This window comes from Hippocampus zosterae, chromosome 20 (assembly GCF_025434085.1).
Source record: "Hippocampus zosterae strain Florida chromosome 20, ASM2543408v3, whole genome shotgun sequence".
In the NCBI taxonomy this organism is placed as follows: Eukaryota; Metazoa; Chordata; class Actinopteri; order Syngnathiformes; family Syngnathidae; genus Hippocampus; species Hippocampus zosterae.
The window spans coordinates 4746877-4761562 of record NC_067470.1 but is presented as its reverse complement, the minus strand read 5'-3'; the positions used below and the strand labels follow the sequence as shown (position 1 = coordinate 4761562).

Genomic DNA, 14686 nt, shown 5'->3' with positions numbered 1-14686 from the left:
GCCGCGTCGCTATCTAACTTGGCCTGCCAATCAAATCATGAGAGAGTTATTCACGACAGCGCTGAAACATCTGTGCGGAAATGGTCTCAAACGGTACAAACACGACTCGCTGCGCTTTCGCCTCAGAGATAAACTTGCAACTGCGTGTGCAAAACAAAGGCAAGGGCATGCAATATCATGCGCAATATCGCAGACAATGGGTATCGTGGGCGGCGCGGTGGTTAAATGGTTCGCACGTCGGCCTCACGGGGCAGAGGTGCAGGGTTTGATTCCGGCCCCGGCCTTCCTGTGTGGAGTTGGCATGCGTGGGTGTTCTCCGGGTACTCCGGTTTCCTCCCACATTCCCAAAACATGCATGGAAGGATAATAGAGCGGTCGAATATGTCCCGAGGTGTGAGTGTGAGCGCGAATGGTTATTTGTCTGTGTGTGCCCTGCAATTGGCCGGCAACCAGGGTTCAGGGTGTATCCTGCATTTTGCCCGAGGACAGCTGGGATAAGCAAACAAGGCAGTTGGACCAGAGGACGAATTTTTGTCTTGTTTTGTCTTGAGGCAAGCCACATGTTAGTACATATGTGATCCACATCTGGTCAAAACGGAATCATTCATGTGACAGACAAATGGCAAGGCTGACGGCAAGCTGCTGTTCAGCTTGACAACTCACGCCTGTAGCCTCAGCCAAAAATCTTCGGTTTCCCCACTCCTCACAGTTATAATACATCTTCACTTGCTCCACGTTTTATATCATCTTGCAAGTCGTCTCGTGATATACTCATTCGGGATTGAACAATTGAACAATTTGTACTTACTGTATGTTTGATCACAACCCAAAGGGACAGCACACAATATCCCAGACTTGGGGCAAGGACAGCCCGGGAGCCACATCAGGCCCGCCCACAATCTCTGACCGGCCTTGCCCGTGACCGCAAAGACAAAGTAAAATGTAAAAGATGTGCTGCTTTTATTTTGAAAGTTGTGATTTTATTTTATGTGCACGGGTGTGAACGCTCATACAAGCGAGGCAGCAAGCAAAAGCTACAGCTTGTGTCTGAAGTGTTCCTAACTAAGTGACAGTTTCGCTATATTTCATAACATTTCCAACAATTTGATTTTTGTCGATATAGAGGAAAAATAACAGAAACAAAGTTGAGGTCAGCAGGCCGGTTCGGCCCTCAGCCAGCGTTCCAATTTCTCATGTGGCCTCTTTGCAAAATGAATTGGCCAACCACTTGCAATATACTGATTGCAATATACTACAGTTATGGATAAAGGGTTTTGTCACCCCCCCCTAAAAAAAAAATACATAAATAATCAAGATGATTTCATATTTGCATGACAGTTACATAACAAATTCATATAGACGTGGAAAAACATTGTAAATGCATCTGGATTGAATATAGTCCATTCACTACATCTGCAGCAGATAAACTGCATTATTTGCAAGAGATTGTTTATCAGAGACATATCGGCCCGCCTTCAGCAAAACCATGACATTTTGCTGTTCTCTGGCGTTATCAATGTGCTAAACGGCGATAAGGAAAACATACTTTAGGAGGCTGACACACAACGTAACGATAACCTACATGCCAATCGTGGTAGACAGTCTCAAATCTCGATTCAAATCTCCCGCTTCCATTTGCACTCAAAAGCCAATCGTCGTCATCGTTTACCTGATGCGAGGCAAATTCATCATTCATCAAATGCTCGTTTGTCGGCCGATAAATATTCATTTTTGCGACGGGGAGCAAAGCCACTCCAGGCAGAATGGAAGGGAAGATTGTTGTCAAGGTTATAAAGTCCCACAAGGAAATTAGATTGACAACACGCATGGAATTTCCAGAGGAACGTAAACAAAACAACGACCGACGGGGTGAGGCAGAACGGGAAGCCTGGACTGTACCTTGTACGTTTGCAACTTTTTCTTAACACTGTTTTTTCTTATTATCAAGCCACATCTATGTTTTATAACCTTTGTGCTTCATGAAGTATTTCCTCTCCCGTGCTGCCACTCATATCTACAATTGTGCCCCCCCCCCCTCTTTCTCTTTGCTGCTGCTGACTCTGGGAAGCAGGTAGGACTGTTATTAACTTGCCGTTCGCAGCCCCGTGCGCGTGCATGTGTGTGCGTGTCTTATACGGATTTAGCCGAAATGAGTTAAAGCTGGGTCACATGCGGTCTCTGCTTCCGCTGATATTGCTCCGGCCAGGTTGGGGGAGAGGTTGCGCTGCAGAAAGGGAAGTGACATGACACGTGCACATGCGGTACGAAACAAATAGTCAGGGCGGCCAGCGCGCCATACTATACTGCCACTCTCGAAAGGTTACATTGGTGTGGCAAATTCGGCAGCATTTAAGAATAATGACATCACACACACATTTTGAGTCCTTTTTTTTTTCTTCAAAAAAACGTTTTATTTGATGTTTCACCTCTCTTTTCATATCACTGCATAATGTATTCACATTCCTACCAGGGGGGGAGCTGTCAAATTTAAATGTACAGACTGGATCAATGCACGGGAACATTATTACCGAGCATAATAGAAACGGTGACCTGAGGTCATAATCACATTCCAGGCGAAGGTATGAGGTATGTTCATCGAGTAGCTGTTATTTCCTAAATGTTCCAAAGGGCGCAGGAGGTAGGGCTGCCTTTTCTATTATTTCTTCCTTTTTGTTTCAGTGACGTTGGATGAAGGTTGCACATTGAGCAGGAACTTAATTAAGAATTGTGCCCGGGGCTCCGTTTGCATGGTGTATGCATCAGCGAGAAGTGAGAGCCAGATACAGATCATTGACTACCCGGGTCAAGCCGTGTGACAGGAAAATATTTTAAATATTTACCAGGGTGACCTTTGTGTGCTTTGCAATCAAGCCTGTGTCAAGTAATTCACACCTGCCTTGCCGTCAGGTTGTCAATGACCTTTGGGGGGAAAAAAATGTACAAAAACAAATATTCCCTTCATCATTCTTTTGTTTAACTGATAGTGTCAGCGATGCGTTGAATATTTTGGCATGTGGTTTGCAGCGATGCAGAACTGTACTATACCTACCGAGTGCTCTTTTGACCCGTCTTCCTCGTCGTTTGGGTTCAGTTTTAGACATCATATGGAAAAATGAAGGTTACTGTCACATGCACAGGCTCGCTCAACCTGTTCAGGAACTTTCTCAACGAGCTTATGTGGAAAGATGAGCATGACCAAAACGATGACATCGAAGTTCATCATTTGCACCTGTAATTACACATTTTAAAACGTTGTAAAAAAAAAAAAAACGTGATGGGAGGATAAAAGACAATGTGCGGCTGTGCGACTGGGAAAGGAGAGGGCTGGCTGGGGCCTACAAGGGACTGCTATTAGCTTTTAATTCTGAAACAAATTATGCAATTAGCTCTGGCATCGGGATGTCGGCCATGAGAGAGGACAGTGTAACCTTCATTTCATCTGTTCTGCATCGAGGCAAGCGAGAGGGCGATCCATTTAATGAGAGAATTTCTTAGCCCGAGTATCTCTAAGTGCCACTTTAGCTTCCCTTTGAGTGCTTTATTTTTCCTATTTATGGGGGGATTTTCATAATGTGCCTGTGTGCTCGTGTGTGTTTGTGTGTGTGTGTGTGTGTATGTTTCCTTCTGGGAGAAAAAAAAATACTCATGTCCTTAAAACAAAGAGGTAATTTGTCTGTGCATATGAGATAATATTGTCTGGGGAGTCGAGGAATTTGCTTTCCCTCGCTTGACTGTGAAACCCAAAGAAGGTGTTAATTTCAAGGTGTGCGTAAAGGCACGCGGTGAGCTTCTGCATGAACAACACTATATGACAGTTGGCTCTAACGAGACAAATGGAAAACAAAATTGATATTTAAGGCATGAAAGCGTGCGGTTCGTTAGGTTCGTCACCGTCTCCTGCCATTCAATGACAAAAACTGCATCAGGAATGGTACAGACGGTTGAGCAAATGGAAAATGAGTAGAAAAGACATTGTGGCGGGCTCGAGTGTCAGTACAAATAAATGTCTGTTATTGTAAATGCAAGACCTGGCCAGGAAATATTGGTTGAATCTCAAGTTGTAGGGTACAGCGGCCAGTGTGTTAATTTGGGGGTGCGCTGTTGACTCGCCGCCAAAGTTGCTTCAATGGGCAAAAAAGTGTGAGCACGTTTGCACGTGGCACCGCGTAGCTTATTGGGTAGGTGACAAACGTTTAAGCCATTGCAAAGGCCGGAGCTCTGTGAGCGCACTTCTTCTTTGACTGATTTGTGTGTGTGTGTGTGGAGCTCAGTGCAGAGAAACAAAGAGAATATGTCAATCTCTGTTTATAAATCCGTGAGCACAGTTTGCAATCAAGGACTCGCTGGTGTGAGAAGCTGCTGGTATTGTTTGCAGTTGCTATGGTTACCGCCAAGCTTCAGAGAGGCTGCGGCTCGGTGCACTGAGCATTTACGTTGGAAGAAACGAGTTTTATTGACTTGTGAGTCATTTTGTAGTTTTCAATGTCCTCCTTTATGAGTTCACTTTCGATTTGACACGACCAGATGGAAGGAATTCCACAGTTGTTTTTGTTTCTGTGGTTGCAGTGCCGTTGAGCGTGGGACCGGTCCATAAGAAATGAAGAGGGGTTGTCGATATTTGGCTATCGTAACATCGGACGCATCAATTTTCTACAGTCCACATGTGTCGGATGAGTGTTGCTCTTGCTGACATTCATTGGTTGGTTTACTCTCCTCCAAAATTTGATTGGCAAATGTCACCCGACCCAAGTGTTGCCGTGCAAAGGTCATATAATAAGGGTTCAAAACAAATGGCGTGAAGAATGTTGTTGATATTGTTCTTAAATGTACTGTTTTTCCACATACAACTTAGATGATGATCTAATTGCCACACAATTTCCAACAGCGGAAAGCTCAAAGACTTCCATTATGCACCACTGCTTAATTAGAAAATCTCTTTTCATAGTCATGAAATCCCGTCACAAAACCCCTTTCACCATCCCGACATGTAGTCCTCTCACGCGTAATTGTATTACCGACTGCATGACATTGTTCCCGGTAAAACGCCGCCTGCAGCTTGAGACAAAGAGCATATGTGGGACTTAGTGTTGCTCAGTCGCACTTGGAGAGTGCAGACTCAGTGATTATTCTCTTGATAGGCAGCAGCTCACCTTGTCGATCAAACACCACAAAACGATTTGCAGAGGAAACACCTTTTTTTTTTATCTATAGATTTTAAACAATATCAATTGATTTTTTGACCATTTTTCAAAGTAGCAAAAGTTTCTCAAGTGCAAAGTTAAATGAGCAGATTTTATTTGTTTATTTGAAAATGATTCTGTTGTGCCTCCAGTATTAAAAAAAAAAAAGTATGTAATTATGTCTTGGTCCAATTGGACAATCGGACGACAGAGAAAGAGCGGAAAGTTATTTTTGGGGGTTTTTTTTGCTGCTAAAATAAGGCCTATTGGTGTACACGGCTATCTGCGCTTGAGGCGTCGGGGCAGCTGACAGCATCCAGCGCAAAGACACATCTGGCACCTCTGCATTCGCCACTTAGCTAAATTACATTACTTCTAGCCTGGTGCCTCTAACAAGGCGCTCTGTGTATTTCGCTGGGAAAATAGGAAGGTAACATGGCAAGAGACAAAGAGGGAGAGTACCTAACATAGTGTTAACGATTGCTCAGTGAGTTCCTCTGCTTCCCATTACACACACCGTGCACCTTTTAACCTTGTTAGCAGCCCGCGACAGCACGCCATCCCAGTATGCTTGTTGCCCGATTCAACGTGGCTCAGGTGCGAGATCCGGGGAGATATTTCGGCCTGTAATTAAAATTGAAATTTAATTCTGGTAATCTGACAGAGATGACGGAAGAGGAGTAATAAATGGGAAAGATGAGGGGAAAGATGCTCGTGGGGGTTGGCTAGCCGCATATCAGTGGGAGATACTTCATACAGGCTGCTCAAACATGGCTTAAAAAAGGGGGCTTATCTTTCCGAAGGTTAATGAGGAGTGACTAGCTGCGTCGGCTAACAAACGCACAACAGAGGTGTCGTCTTCCACTGCACAGTGGCACGTCTGTTACAAACGCGCACATGATAAGCTCCGGGCATCATACGATAGAATCCTCATTTCCAATGACATCCTCAAACGATTTAATTACTTTTTTTCCTTTGATACAACCCACACGAGTCGACGGACTGCAGATGCAATCACACGTTTCTCCGTCCATGTCTTTCTCCAGCCTCAATGAAGGCGTATAATTATGCTGCGGTCTTTCAGGTGAGCGGGCATGTATCTGAAGTCCTTTCTCCCGAGTTCCCATGAATTTCACTCGGTGCATAGGTTGCTGTATTTTTGCTCAGTATACACAGCACATCAAATTTTAGTGCTTGGTAATAACGACTGTGTAATTAATAGCTAAAGTGTGAAATAGGTGTAAAAAGAAGCTAACCATTGCTAAATCTGAATACTACTACTACTACAAAAAAACAGTATCGTGTGTGACATCAGAATCATATTTTCATCAAATCTTACAATTTTGCAAGAACTTTATTTGACCCCATTTACTGCTGAAGTGCTTAGCGTACATTGCGTCTCTGCATTCCCTCTAAAACGAATATATGTTCTGGCATTCGTACTAGGGCATTAAGTCATGCATATCCCGGACACGCACATGCTGTAGATTTATGTTGATGCCACAGAGGTTTTATTGTAAATTCAGCATGCTGCACGAGCCACGATATCTGGGTGTTCAGCTTGTTTTTCACCTGCAGGGAAGCAAGCGGTTCGTCTTTGTTATCAGCAGCACAGGCTGGTGTTTCAGCCTGGCAGCGCAGAAGAAACCAGATGTGTGCGGGAGGGGACCGATACAGTAGCATGTGTTTTTATGAATGCGCTCGTATATCATATTGAAATAATAAGGTACCGTTTGTAACTTAACACTGGAAAAAAAAGAGCAGACTTCATTCCTATGTAATTGAAATTGTATTCATATTAGTATTGTATAAAGTCTTACTAAATGGAGCTCCTCCCCTCACTTCAACATAGTTACCTGGCCATAGAATGGACAAAAACGAAGGTTCTTATCCAACCCCAATAAAATAGGAATGGATTGAAAACATGATGTTGCACACGATATTTCACTTTCATGAGGCATCCTCCTCCAGAACGGGAAAAAAATGTTAGAGCCCCATTTTCTCGTTGAGTGAACTGGGCTTTTCCCGCCCAGTATATCATGAAAATTGGAACTCATCACATGTAAAGTGTTGTCTCCAGTACTTTATTTTTCACCGGCCGCATCGGTCACAACGGTGGCGCTGGCAACAACGGTGTCTGTCTGACTGAGTTTGTCTGCTACAGAGATGAATAACACCTTGCTTGTTGCCCGCTAAGTAAGCCCGCCAATGATAAATCACTGCTTTCACTGACACCCAAATTACAATCATTGGCCAAACTTGAGGGGGGAGGAAAAAAAAATAGGGCCTTTAGCTGTGGCGTCGAGTCATCTGTTGCAGTGTCGCTCAAGGCCACTAATAAATAGAAAAGACAAAGGGCCATTCAGGGATGTGTCACACTGACATCCTTCCTTGTAAACGTAGTACTACTGTGTGTTCGCGCACCGCTTTTATTTTCCAACAGCGTGTTGTGATCAAAATTACAAAGCTTTAGTAGTATTTAAACATCCCCACCAATATAGTCCCTTATATGAGCCTAAAAACCTCACGGTGTATTCTGTTTTTAAAAGAGAGCCCAGCCAAGAGACTCAAAACTCTTATCAGTTACACCTGCGGTAATTCTTCTGTTTGACATTCTGAACCATGAGATTGTATTTATTTATTGTATTTAATATAGATTGTGCGGGCGGCTCGCTGTGAGCGTTCACAAATGTTTTTGAGCAGAAGCGTTATGTGTGCCGAGATTTTGGCAGTAAACCCATTCATTAGTGAATCTAAGTTTCACTGTACGGTCTTTTAGCCCAAGTTAATAATGTTATGCTCACCTGCAAGTGGTCAGCAAATTAGAAATTATCTGGTTCCAGTTTCTTCTTCATAACCTCTTTCGGGGTGATGTTTGTGAGGAAGCGTTGATGGCTTAGTAAGAAGGGATCATTTAGGTCGTCGTAACACATCAAAAGTGTTGACTCTGTTTTGTAGTCATCTGTTAAGTGATGCTGTTTAATGGCACTGGAACAGTAATTAACTAAAAAAAAGCATCCATTTTATTTGTTCTGGGAGTGAATAAGCGGGTATCAATCCTTTCTGTTGCTGCAGCTCAAATTAATTTACGTGCTGCATCTCATCACATCCTTTGAGAATTTAATTATCTCAGCAAACAGACTCTGGGTGTGTTGAATATACAGTACGATATTCTATCAGAGTCATGAGGAAGCCGAAACCGCGCAGAGGCTCGTTGTCTCATTATGACTGTATCATTGCAGAGTCACTTGGCACCAGCACGACAAGAAAAAAAGCAATGATGATACACCTGGCTTTAAAAATGTCATGTTTAATCGAAGGGGATCATATCGGTGATTATGTGACTACTGCACGCAATCATTGAAATTGGAAAATGCGCATCTCATGTCGAAAGGTGATCAAGCGACCTGTTTTGTTTGTTGGAAAAGCTTTGCATGCGACACAGTGAAAAACGTAAACAGCGTTTACCAGCTTCAACCCAGAATAATCGAGTTATTTGCCGTGTTAAATGTATACATATTTTTCCCTAAACAAGTCACGGCGGTTTTGCACAAAAACAGCATGAGTTACTGGTGATTTTCTGACTAACTGGACTCCTGAAGGGAAGGGGCCGGCATAAATCAGCTGGTGTCAGGGCTACAGACACCCACAGCTCCTTATCATCGCATGCAGGTGGACACACTCGCAGATTGATAGGTCGATAGCCGGTTTGACAGGCAGGGCGCCTTGCAGCCAAGTCGAGAAGCTGCTTCCAGGGACATGTGACTCAGGTGGGGGCTCTCCGCTGGAGGCAAAGGCACGGCTTGACCAGGCAATGAAACATGGCAACACAAAGCCATCGGGCTGAAATTTAACCGGGCATTGCAAACCGTTGAACAGAAATGTTCCTCAAACTGTAAGTTGAGGCGACGGAGAAAACCTGCTCAATTTGCCATGAAATTCTGATACCATAAAAGTGGAACTGTTACTTGTCCTTCAATATAACAGATTTTCTTTCAAGCCGAACCGAACTGGTAATCGTCGGTTGTTCAGTCCGTCATGTTATTTTAACCGCGCTTCTGCCATCGTTTCTGTCGGTACATTTCACCGGTCCACGAGTCTGTCGGTTCGGTTTTGTAGTTTCCCGTCTATCGTTAGTTCTCAGCAAAATGGCCGTCCGTCCGTTGGATGGATTTTCTGTCGGTCCTGAGCGAACGCCCACCTCTGCCAGTTACTCCAAACGGCGAGACAATAGAAAAACTGTGATTGATGTCGTGTCATCAAAGCATCCGTGCGGACAGACGCGCCTTTGAATTTACATTTGTCGTAAGAGAGACAGAGCGCAAACTGTGGATTGGGAGGCAAGCAATTGTTGACCATTTGAAAATAGCCTGAGAATGTCGTCACAAGCATCCCACTTTCTGACCGCAATATCTGAACGCAGCACGGCATGATGGCTGTGTTCATATTACGTGCCAGTGCTTAGGGAACAATGCCAATAGAATTTCTGTTGTGAGCCTTTTCTGGGAGGAACAGGAAATCCTTGCATCAACATGGATTTAATACTTCCATGATGACACAAAGGTGAAAACACAACATAATGAAAAGGGAGGATGATTCATGATGGGTCAATACAACTCAAGTGGAGAACCAAAGAGCAAAGGGAGAATTAGTAAAGCATCGTGTCATGGATGAAGCTGTGAATGTGAGCATACATGTTTATTTGTTTGGATATATATCTATATTTTCACACTCAAAATGTCTATCACTTCTCGTTTATAGTCTGGCGTGAAAGTTGTTAAGTAAAAGGAGGCCCGCATCGATCGAACTCTCCTGCCTTATATCAGATTTGTTACTGGTTGTGTTCACGGTGAGTAAGACATTGGACACAAATAATATCCCCAGTGGCATTCAGAACTAACACATGTTCCTCGTAAATTATGTCGGCATGCTAACACACCCAGTAGACAGTTGGACTCTGGGCAAGGACAAGCGCGTTCCCCTTTTTTTCGGTCGTATGGATCTAAACAGACAGAGGCTTGTATTAGTGTCAGAGAGCATTTAGCATGCTCTTGAGTACACACAGCCATGTTGTGTACCACTGCCAAGCTCGGTTTGTTTTTACCCATCAGAGGCTATTAGAGCAATACTAAGCCGATGTTCCATTCCATGGACTTGCCTGTTTTGGGTCATGCACCGTTAGTAAAAAGCTTTGCTTTCCACAAAAAGTAGATACCATCTCGTCTTCCATTATACACCCTGTGCTAAATTCTCAAAGAAATCATTCTAAATGTCTGTCGTTCAATGACACGATCAATGACCCTTTCATACTTTTAATTTCCACACACATTGGTTCCAGGTCGGTTTCCATCCGGGCCGAGGACATCGTCATATGACATTTCTGGGACTATATGGGAAATAATTTAGCATCTTTAACTTGGAAAAAAAGTGGCAGTGAGCGCTACACGAGTTTTCCCCACTTCAGGTCAGGTGTGACATGCACTTCAAAGTCAAAAGAAGTGAATGTTGTGCAAATGAAGCACCCGGTGTGCCCATTCAAATTTGCACGTGTCTATAACGACCTCTTTGTGCATCATGATTACTTCTAATTTATTGAGGCACGACTGTGGTGGGAAGGTAGCACTGGCTCACAGAAAGTGTGTGTGTGTGTGTGTGTGCGCGCCCGTGTGTGTGTGTGTGTGAGTGAAAGATGCCAGGATTGCATGAATGGAAGCAATTTTCAGGACTTCAAACATGATTTTCACAGAGATAATAATAGTCAGTACTATCCCAGTGCCATATTTTCGTCTATGAACATTGAAGGAATGAACGAAGCCGAGTGAATGAAATGAATGCACCTTAATTTACATTGTTGGATTATGATTTGCTCGCCCTTCAACCCATCCATGCGAGATAACTGAATTTGACGTTAGACTGGCATTATGGGGGTTTTTTTCGTGTCTGTGTCTCCTTTGATCCGATACCTCAAACTGACAAAGTTCAAAATAAAAACATCCATGATGATGAGACCCATTCATGGGTCAATACTAAATTGGTATCTAAAATCTGTCCTCCTTGCAGCAACGTAAGGCATCTTGATACTGGAGTCGAGGTACCCCCCCTCCCCTCAAAAATACATAAATAAAAAATAAAATACTGGACCCAAGAAGTGACTTAACAAAAAGTAAGACTCATGAAGGAAGTGGCGAGGGAATTAAAGATTAAAAACGTACTCGACTTTTGAGAACAGCCAGTATTAAAGCTGTCACATAGGAGACAACACACCTTCACTTTCGTGACACCTCGTTAAAGAAATACAGCAAAACGCTTTTAGAACGTCTGAAGGCGCCCGTTCTGCCATTTCATTATTTAAGCCACGTCTCAGAAGGTAGTGACAATTTAAAAAAAAATAAAAAGGCAAAATACTGTGAATCTTTCTTTTTTTTGTCTTTATCTCTCTGCTCATTCGTTTATTCATGTGAATGCTTTTTTTTTTTTTTTTTGCACCGGTTAAACCCTCCATGAATGTACCACGCAATCAATGTGCAGAAAGTGCGCTTGTAGAAGGAATATGCGGTTCTGCATTTAGGGGAGGACTGACTTGACCTTAGGACTGGTTTCATTAAAGACAAATGGTCTCGTGATTTTTGACCTTAAGAAACCTTAGCCAGATTATATTCAAAATTATAGGGCTCCCTTTTCTGATCATAGAAAAAGAACAACAGTAAATGGCTCTCGCAAACATGTTCTGCGTTGAACGTCGATTCGCATTCAATTAAATGTTCGAAACTTTTACTTTTGAAAAATGCTGCATTACAAGAAACATTCGCTTGTGCAATTGCAAGATGTAAGTACCAGCATCACTTTGTATATTGTCTAAAAATTGAACATTTGCCAGTTTCTTCAACCAAAGTGGGAGGTTGGTGCGACGCGGCTGCTTTTGCTTTTTCAATTTAAATAAAGCTTAAAGTTAATAGTCTGAGATGCAGAGTGCTCCGAAGTCTCTCTGCAGCTACTATTACCATAGCGACATCCTCTCCTGCAATATTAATTTGTTCTTAAGTAGTCCAGGAAAGTGCTTGTCAACAGATAAGTGTTGTTTTTTTTTTACCTGAAAAAAAAAACATCTTTGTACCGGCGCAGTCATTAACATTTCAGTCAAAGGCACCACGTTTCCAGTTTCACTTGTAGAATTCTGTTTTCCAAGGTATCTTTAGAAAGATGTATGTTAGATACTATTCATCTTAAATACCCTCATGATCAAATAAGAACAAAACAACAGCCGTTTCAAAAGTTTAATGTCAGTGTTTGAAACATTATTCATTGCTCGAAGAACGTTGCGAGTCTTTTTAAGTGGCCTGTCAGGGACTGCACGCTGCAATGGAAAATTAAAAACAGAAAAGGATTTCAGTGGTTCCCATCACCCAGTGGGTGAAATGTTGAAACGACACATTCAATGATCTTATCACTGATGTTCTTATTGACCTTACTGACCTCTATTCTTAATGTACATTGCACCAAGCTCAAGAACTTCAGATGTACCGTCCCCAATCCCGGCCATCGTCCCTCTTCATCCCAACCGTCAGATGGCTCATGTGAGCAAGTCTCATGTGGCCCAGCCGCCATAAACTTCTGACTAGCCATGTTCTTCAAACATGGCGCTGCAAAACAAAGCATGGCAGGATGACAGATCGTACCTTCAATTTGTAGTGACAAACAAATTAGCGCATAGATGCTTTTCGCTGCCTTCCAGATGTGCCGGCCGGGCTCTGCGATATGGAACAGCCGGCGTACAAAGTGGCCACGTCCCATCTGTGCTTTTGTCTAAACCAACAGCGCGGCAGTTTCTATGGAACGCAAAAGTGCAAACTAGTCAGATTAGTTCTGTCATATTTTGAGATGGACGCTTGATATCACAGGATGAAGCGGAATACACTTTTCTTTGTGCACTTGTTCACGCGTACTTTGGATTACATTTATGCACAGTTACACTCCTGTCAGATAGAGAATTGAGGGGCAGCCAAGTGTTGCATGTGGACAGGACATCTGCTAACCACATGGCTAGCAAGTTCCGTTCCTGTTAAAACAGGAGAAAATTCCTGGAGATTTTATTAAATAAATTTGTATGCAATATCACAAAACTCACAAAATAAGATTTTTTTTAAAAAAAAAAAAAAGGTAAACAAGCCTGAAACACAGCAAGCAATCAATGGAAGACAAGGCCCATATTCAGACTTCCATTGCCCCTTTTGAGCCTCGGTGGAGGTTTGCGTTCAACTGACAATCCTTATTAACGGTCGGCCGCGCTGAATATGAATATGAGATGTGAGAAGAGGAAGTAAGTCACACGCTTTAAAGAGCTTTAGTGTCGATGACAATGCTGCGCATGTTGCGGGTGCCGCAGGAGCCAGAGCGAGTTGTGCAACAAAACAGCGGCAGACACATCACTGACCTGCTTTGTGTCATGACGGCGAAGAGTTATCTTCCTCGCTGTGCCTTGTAAATACGTCAGAGCGATGCAACAACGTTGATCCGGGTTTGAGTCCTCAGATTCGTCCGATGGCTTGTTAATGACTCATTCTCATGGATGACGGCCGACATCAATAATGCATTTTGTTGAGCAGGAAAAGGAGTGTGCATTACAGCTGACACTTATCAGGGACAGATCGTGATTTCTTTTATGTCTTTTTTTTTTTTTTTTGGCAGTCAAGAGCCAACAGGAACATATTCATTTCTTTCTCGAGCCAACTTTCTTAATGGACAATTTTATATTTCTACTGCAAGTTTGCTCATTTTTAAGACGTATCTTTTCCCCCAAAGGCTTTTCGGCATTGTAACCCGCTATTATTGAGAGCCCTCTATTCCAGCGCTAAAAGCTTTTGTATTCACATTGTCCAAGAGGCAGCATACTTTCACTTGACAAGGCTAGATGCACAACATCAATGAAACATGGTGTGAAAAATTCATATCGTATTGCTATTTTGAACACCGTCTTTCTGGAGTGCACGTGTGACATTAAAAAGCTTTTATCATCCAATTTTCTTCAAGTTTGTTCTTATCTGAAACCAGCCACGACACTCTAAGGCAGGGGGTGGGCAATTATTTTCCCGGGGGGGGGGGGGGGGCAAATGAGAAGCAGAAAATATTGTTAGTTAGAAATAGAAATAGAAATAGAAAATAAAGAAAATGTCTTTGTATGCCAGTAATAATGTAACATTCTCTTCCACCATCACACTCAGCACCGGTTCTCCTCAAGGGTGTGTACTGAGCCAGATTAAAAAGACCAACGGGCCGAATCCGGCCCGCGAGCCGTAGTTTGCCCATCCCTGCTCTAATATACTGTGTGTGTATATATATATATATATATATATATATATATATATATATATATATATATATATATATATATATATATATATATATATATATGCACACACACAGACTTTGTATTTTATTTTTTTCCCCATTTTGTTTTCTGGCAAATGCTATTTTAGAAACTTACATGGAGTTTTTGCCCCCCCCCCAAT

At 42.7% G+C, this 14686-nt stretch overlaps 3 protein-coding genes across 5 annotated transcripts in view; 2 read left to right on the top strand and 1 right to left on the bottom strand.

Moving 5' to 3' along the window:
- Positions 1-14686, top strand: part of LOC127593357 (leukocyte elastase inhibitor-like) — a 281443-nt gene that overhangs the window by 138729 nt on the left and 128028 nt on the right. The gene's annotated exons all lie outside the window — the stretch shown is intronic.
- LOC127593348 (WD repeat-containing protein 37-like) overlaps positions 1-14686 on the bottom strand; it is a 217927-nt gene that overhangs the window by 153593 nt on the left and 49648 nt on the right. The gene's annotated exons all lie outside the window — the stretch shown is intronic.
- The window catches only part of adarb2 (adenosine deaminase RNA specific B2 (inactive)), a 127608-nt gene that overhangs the window by 80589 nt on the left and 32333 nt on the right, over positions 1-14686 (top strand). The window contains exon 1 of one of the 3 annotated variants that reach the window (XM_052054727.1): positions 7798-9075. The exons of the other annotated variants lie outside the window; for them this stretch is intronic. The gene's annotated coding sequence lies outside the window, so the exon portion shown is untranslated. Of the gene's footprint in view, positions 1-7797; positions 9076-14686 lie in introns of those variants that run through there. 3 annotated transcript variants of the gene reach the window in all.